This window comes from Hipposideros armiger, unplaced genomic scaffold (assembly GCF_001890085.2).
Source record: "Hipposideros armiger isolate ML-2016 unplaced genomic scaffold, ASM189008v1 scaffold_387, whole genome shotgun sequence".
In the NCBI taxonomy this organism is placed as follows: Eukaryota; Metazoa; Chordata; class Mammalia; order Chiroptera; family Hipposideridae; genus Hipposideros; species Hipposideros armiger.
In genome coordinates this window covers 437,008-444,053 of record NW_017731737.1, presented here as the reverse complement: position 1 = coordinate 444,053, position 7,046 = coordinate 437,008, and the positions used below count along the sequence as shown (strand labels likewise).

Sequence of the window (7,046 nt, the reverse complement as noted above, 5' to 3'; positions counted from 1 at the left end):
GAAGCCATAAAGGTATGAACAAAATATAATCTATAAAGAGCAGAGAAGAAACAAGCACAGAAGTTTAAAGAATGCCCAGAGAAGTTTGGGATGGGGGAAAAAAAAAAAAAAGAAAAGCCAACAACATAAACAAATTCACAGCCCAAGAAGATGGTATAAAGTGTGTATTCCTTCACTTGTGTTTTTCTGCTTTCTTCATAGATTTAAATATACGTTGATTCATTTAGCATTTCCTGAGTGTTTTTTTTAGTAAGTCTTTATGCATTAAACATTTGTAAACACTTAATAAAGTGTTTATTAGGTAGGTGGTACTTATTTTAATAGAATGGGAACAAGATTTGTTTGACGTACAGTTCAAAATAGGCAACTCTATGTTTTGTGAGTACACTTCTTTAATTTCTTTCTTTGTATGTAGTATTTACAAACTTATTCACAAAGCATTTCTGCCAAATTCTGCTCTGGTTACAAATAGAAAGCACCTTATCTCTCTTGGAAACTTTCTATAAATGTTGAATGTTAGAATTGGCTTGAATTGGATGTTCCATAAATAAGGAGATAATCTAACTTAGAATGTTGGCTCAAAAGTTTTGCTCCAACAGATTTAAAGAATGTATTTCTTCTGCCCAGATTTATGAGATGTCATGTACTGTCCTAAAATTCTCTGGATTTCTCTGATGACATGTCCTTTGGATATAGGCTCAGTTATTCTGTTGTCTAGGGTAGTTTGTAAACAGTGGGCCTACAGAACTTGAACATTTACACTAATTTTATTTTTCTTCTATTTTATTACTATTTAAGTAATCTGTTCCTTTTCTTTCTGCCTGAGTGCTTATGAGATCTTTTATTACCTGAAAATTTAAAACCGTTAGCATATATGTATATGTCATATATCTTTATAAATATATTTCTTTATTACATTGAGTTTGCCTCATGTATGAGTCTTTGTGATCTACATATTTAGATGCTTCAGCTTAACAAACTTTTTTCTATTATATTTTTGAATATTGTTTCTATGCTATATCATTTGTTTCTGTTATGTCACTATAATAAAAATTATTAGAATATCAAATCTCAATTATCCTTCCAAAGCTATCATTTTATTATCTAAACATCATCATCTATATTTCATCTTCTGCTATATTCTAAAAGAGCCTTTCACAATCCTCCTCAGACTAAATTGATATGCTGCTTGTATGGTTTTAATAGTTTAAACTCTGTGTTATTTCTTTTTATACACTTCTTTTTAATCTCTGTCAACTTTAATTTTGACTAGCAATAAGATCTTTGTGTTTTCATCTTTGGACTCTGTGATAGTTAATTTTATATGTCAACTTGATTGGTTAAAGGATGCTTGGATAGTTGGTAGAACATTATTTCTGGGTTTGTCTCTGAGGCTGTTTAGGGAAGAGGTTAGCATTTGAATCAATACAATGAGTAAAGAGATCTGCCCTTACCAATGTGAGTGGGCACCAACCAATCTGTTGTGGGCTTAAATAGAACAAAAAGGGAGGTGAAGAGCAAATTTTCTGTGTCTTTTTGAGCTGGGACATCCACCTTCTGACCTTGCATGGTCAGATTTCAGGTCATCAGCGTTAATGGGTCTCAGGCCTTCTGACTCAGAGACTTATACCAGCAGTCATTTGGTCCTCAGGCCTTCAGCTGAGGACTGAATTATACCACTGGTTTTCTTGGGTCTCCAACTTGCAGAAGGCAGATTGTGGGACTTCTCAGCCTCCATAGCCATGTGAGTTAATTTCTATAATAAATCTCTCGGCTCCATTTCTCTGGAGAACCCTAACTAATTCTTATTTTATTGAGTTCATGTTTTTCATTCATTGTCCTCCCATTCCATTACCAAATGCTGTTGCTAATTAACTATAGTCTGTAGCCCTACCACACACACACACACACACACACACAGAGAGAGTCTGTGGTTCTTTACTCTTGCTGTATACGCTTTCAACCTTCCTCAAGGTGGCATCTCCTGATGCTGGTGGAGGCCAAATCACTGGAATCAACATTTTAATCCACCATTTACTACCTATGCAGCTATAGAAATTTACTTTAATTGTTCTCTGACTCAGTTTTCCCATCTGTCAAATAAGAGTAATAATAATCTCGCATAACATTGTAATGAGGAAGAATACAGATAAGGCACTTCAAACAGTGCCAGGTACAAAGTACTCAATACATGTAAGTTATTATTGTTCTCAGTTATTAACCTGAATGTTTGGTTGATGTAGATTTGCATACATCATCTCTGTGATCCATTACTCTGAAGGATCTGGAGAGGCTGCTGCTCGTTGGACAAACCCAATAGGAGAATTGAATTTCCTCACAGTTCTTCCCTGTGTTTGTTGAAACTGTCATGCAAAAAGCCTACTTTCCTGGGCACATGCACTGTTCAATCTCATCACAACTCTACTCACGTGATGTGGGAGGGTGGGTGCATCCCTTGCGTGCAATGCTTGCATATGAAGCACTGATGCATTGAGGGAGGGAAAGAGAGGTGAGAAGAAAGGTTGATCCTTAGTTTTGAAAAATTTTCTAAAGTTCAGGAAAGATGCCTGGCACCTCGTAGACAGAGGGTTCCCTTCTGTGCTAGAAAGAAGTAGCATGAAGTTCTTGCACTTTAGACATTCTGCTTGGTACAAAGTGGCCCAAATCTTGGAGACGATTATTAATGTTTTTCAATGAAGCTGTAAATGTCCTCTTCTGCTTCAGCATCAATTTTTGCCTGCATCCCAGAAAAAATTAGTAGAGGAAAGTTCATAGGAATGAAGAGTGCTCATGAATGAAAATTTGGAGTAAGCTACCCATGTTTTTTCTTTTTTAATATCATTTCATACTCATAATATCTAAAGTAAGGACTACACAATTTATCATAAGTATATCTCACCTTTTACTAATTGTGTTGAATTAAAATTTCCATATATATATTTTTAGGTTTCTTTTCTTTTTTTGAATCTATTTCACTCAGAAAAATGTTCTTTTTCTCTGAGCCCAATTTTGTCAAAAGATGTACAGTATAGATTTCAAATCAATTTTTAAAATTCTTCTCAACTGCCCATCTCCACTAGTTCAAAATAGCATCGCCTCTCATCTATACTATTGCAGGAGGCACCTAGTTAGTCCCCCCACTTATACTTATGCCCTCATTCGGAACAAAATGTCAGAGTGAACTTTAAACATGAAATCTGATCCTGCCCCTCAACCTGCTTATAACCCTTTCCAAACTCATCTCCTAATAAACAGATTCTCTCTGTGTTCCAAACACAAGCTCCTTATAAACACAGGGCCTGTGTATATGCTTTCCCTTTACTGGAAAGTTTTTTGATCACACTACCTTTCCTCAGTCCTTTCTCCTCTTTGCCTATATAATTCCTATTTCTTCAGTCAAGATTAGTTTCTGTGTTCTGATTTTTCTAACACTTAAACTTTTTGTTTTATTACCTTATCACAATTTTTAATATTTAATTATCTACATGATTATTTATCTAATTCCGTCAATCCAAAAACATTTTAAGTTCCATGAGAGTAGGTTTCATATTCAATTTTGGAAGGGTAGTATTAACATTTTGATGGTTTAAGATGCCAAAACATTTGGATGAATAAACTTAGATCTTCTAGGCTTCTTTTTTAACTTAGTGGTATTAATGAACCCAGTGTTCAGCAATTAGTGACAGCTTTTATGACTTTCAAGGCTTTTTTTCCACCTAAACAGTTTTGGAATTTTGTTATTTATAAAGTTCCCTTAGAGCTTTGAAAGTGGGCAAGTGGAACAAGGAGCATTCCTGACTGCACAAAAATAATGAAAATCTTTATTCTTCCTTTATGAAGTGCTGTATTCTCTTTGTTTTCATATTTTATTCATGCTTCATGCTTTCTCAAAGTAAACAAGAATTCTAAAACATCCCATTTTTTAATATTATGTAGCTACTGACTTCTTTTTCCATGTTTCTCAAACCTTTGTTTGCTCCACTTCATTCTGTGAAACCAGCCCTGGCTAAGTCATTTCCTTGTATATTCCTTACCTAGAGTTGGAGCTATTCCTTCCCAGCATCCTGATACACACAAAAAGTCAGCATCTAATGCTTCTTACCTGTAACAAAATGGTTATAAGCTTTGTCTTTAAAAATAAAGCATACAGATAATATGCTGTATAAAAATAGAGATGGGTCCTGTTTTGTGTTCTGTTTTTATACTGAAATGTAGATAAAATACTAAAAAGCTAATGTTCTATTTCAAATGCTTGATTTGCTGATAGTTGAAATCAAACTCCATTTTGTTAAAATTAAATATTAAAATAGTATCACATTGCTTTAATAATAAGTATCCACAGTACAATTGTCGTTTTATATGACCAAGAGTTTCAAATACTATTTTTGCATTGTTAGTCACCCTTTTGTGCTTGTTCTGTACCTGCTATCACCACAGTTACTTGTGGTTTCTTCTGAAGCCATTTATTTGCAAATAATAAACAGTATTTAGAGAGGCACCTCTTTTCTCTAGTTGTTTTTATTAAATTATGATACTAACAAGGTTGGTTTTCTATGAAATATTTAGTTTTAGTTTATTTTTAGTTCACCATTAGCCTTAACTGCTGGGGGATTAGATTAACCATTGTCTGCACTGATGTCTGGTTCTTCCAAAGTCACTGTGCCACAGAATTAGGACAAAGATGTACATGGCCTTGGGCAAGCCATTTAGTTTCTTCATTTATAAAATGGGGATTAAATGACCTTTCTATACCTACCTATCAAGAGTACTTTAGATAAAATTAGATAATAGACTTGAAAGTACATAGGAAGTAAATGTGTTGTAATAAAGAATGATAATCTATTCTAAGGAACCCAAATAGAAAAACAAGTGTATAAAGGCTTTTAAAACCACATTTTTGGGGGGAATGAGTGGCTAACTGCATTCAAAGATCAATTTGTTATCGAGTAAAAAAAAATGTTGATTTGAGAGTATAAGGAAACCATTTTCTATTTCTATTATAAAAATGTTCAATACCTCTTGGATATGGATTTTTTAAAAGTTAGAGTTTAAATTGTAATTTTTATACCTTTAAATTCTTATATTAGAAAATAATCTGAGTCAGAGCCTAGACCAAACCTCTAAGTGAACTTCTATGATGGACAGACTTTAGGTAGAGAAAATCATTAGGTAGCCATTCCCTATAGCTAAAGAAAGAAAACAAAAGGGAGAGATCTGACAAAATGCTTCTAAAACAGAAAACTCAGATAATTTGAAAGATCAATTCTTGGGAAACATTGGTAAAAGAGATGCATCAGATTTCCAAACAACAATGCTGCCACACTACCATCTGGTTTTCATTTTCTTTCTTTCTTTCTTTCTTTCTTTCTTTCTTTCTTTCTTTCTTTCTTTCTTTCTTTCTTTCTTTCTTTCTTCTTTCCTTTTTTTTTTCTTCTTTTTTTCTATGTAGTAAAACAGAAGAAGCCAGGAAAAAAGCAGAGAAATTCCAAGGACAAATGTGATCTTTGCCAAAGAGATTGTAAAGTTAATGGTCTCTTTTTTTAGATCAAGATCAAAGGTTGAATTGAAGCCTATAGCAAGTACTTTTAAGACCAAGTTCTCTGGAGACACCACAGTATACTGGATTCACAACAGAGACTCATTTAATGAAAATTAGGGAGAGTTAAATCCACCGTAGCCTGGGAGAAAATCCGCATTAAGTTAAGCAATAAATGATAGCGATTAAAGATAATGAAATGGAAACACAATTTTGTGTAGGTATGTATATACGGTGTAGAGCCGAATTTTGTACACTTCAAGTATGATGGTCTTTATTATTTACTTCATTTGTTTTCTTAAGGAGTTGCACTTTTAATAAATAAGCATGAGTATGTGACAACCATGCTTTGATACTTCATGAACCATACCTAGAGAAATCATTTCAGTTATTATTCTAAGGCGGCATAGTTGGGTCAGGCCTGCCTATCGCTGCTTTCCTGAAATGAAATTCTAGTCTTGTAAAGGGAAGCCCCAAGGAGTGGATGCAATGGACAACTTTACCAAGATAAGGGGAATCACCTGGAGTTTTAAAAAGAGTGGACATATACTCTTTTGTAATTCTAATAGTAGTATTCTGAAGTCTTTTATGGAGATTTTCTTTGGTATATTTGGCTTTTATTTAACTTTTCTTTTTTAATCTTATTGCCCATTTCATTAGGCTGACAACAATATCTGAAATTGACTTAAAATAGTTTCTTAGAAACTTTCATTTTTCTGGAGGTGTTTCCAATTTTGTTTTAATTTCTTGTTTTTATACATGAAATTGTTGTTTTCTATAAACTGCAACAAACAACAAATAAAACAATTATAACATAAAATCAAGACTCTTGCATGATTTATATATGTGTGCTTATCTGTCTTCCAACTTTGAAAGTTAATTTCTAGAGAGAAGAGGTTATAATTTACATCTTTCTTCCATGAAAATAAATAATGTATAATACATTAACTCTTTATTTGCAAAGTAAATGAAAAAAACAAACAAAAAAACCCCAAAACCCTTCAGATATTAAGGATTAAATAAAATATGCTTTAGAGACAAAATAAGAGGGACTTTTTTGCCTTGCTTTTAATCACTTGACACAGGAACAGAACTTATTCTGTATATGCCAATTATTGTTAGATTCATAAAAGAGCTAACATTTTAAAATTTGATACACACACTTATACACACACACACACACACACACACACACACACACGCATGTACATACACACTATGGATTCCTACACAGAGATTATAAGTGATGCAAAGTATATGGACACTTTTATAAACCATTCATTTAAAATATTTATTTGTGATCACATTTATTAATGGTTACTGAGATGTTTTCAGTCACAGAGACAGGTTATAATTATGAATCATCTGTGATTCAGGGAAATTTTCAGGTTTTGTTACCATTCCATTTAGAAAATTGAAAGGAAAGCAGGGGATCATGGGGCATAGCTAAGACAGAGCACACACAAGAAGAGACAGTTCATGTGAGCTGGAAATAGCTCTCTTTCTTTTT

The 7,046-nt window shown here is 33.3% G+C and overlaps 1 pseudogene; it reads left to right on the top strand.

Annotated features, from left to right (window-relative positions):
• The window catches only part of LOC109393727 (elongation factor 1-alpha 1 pseudogene), a 7,072-nt pseudogene extending 6,854 nt beyond the window's left edge, over positions 1 to 218 (top strand).
• The last annotated feature ends 6,828 nt before the right edge of the window (positions 219 to 7,046 follow it).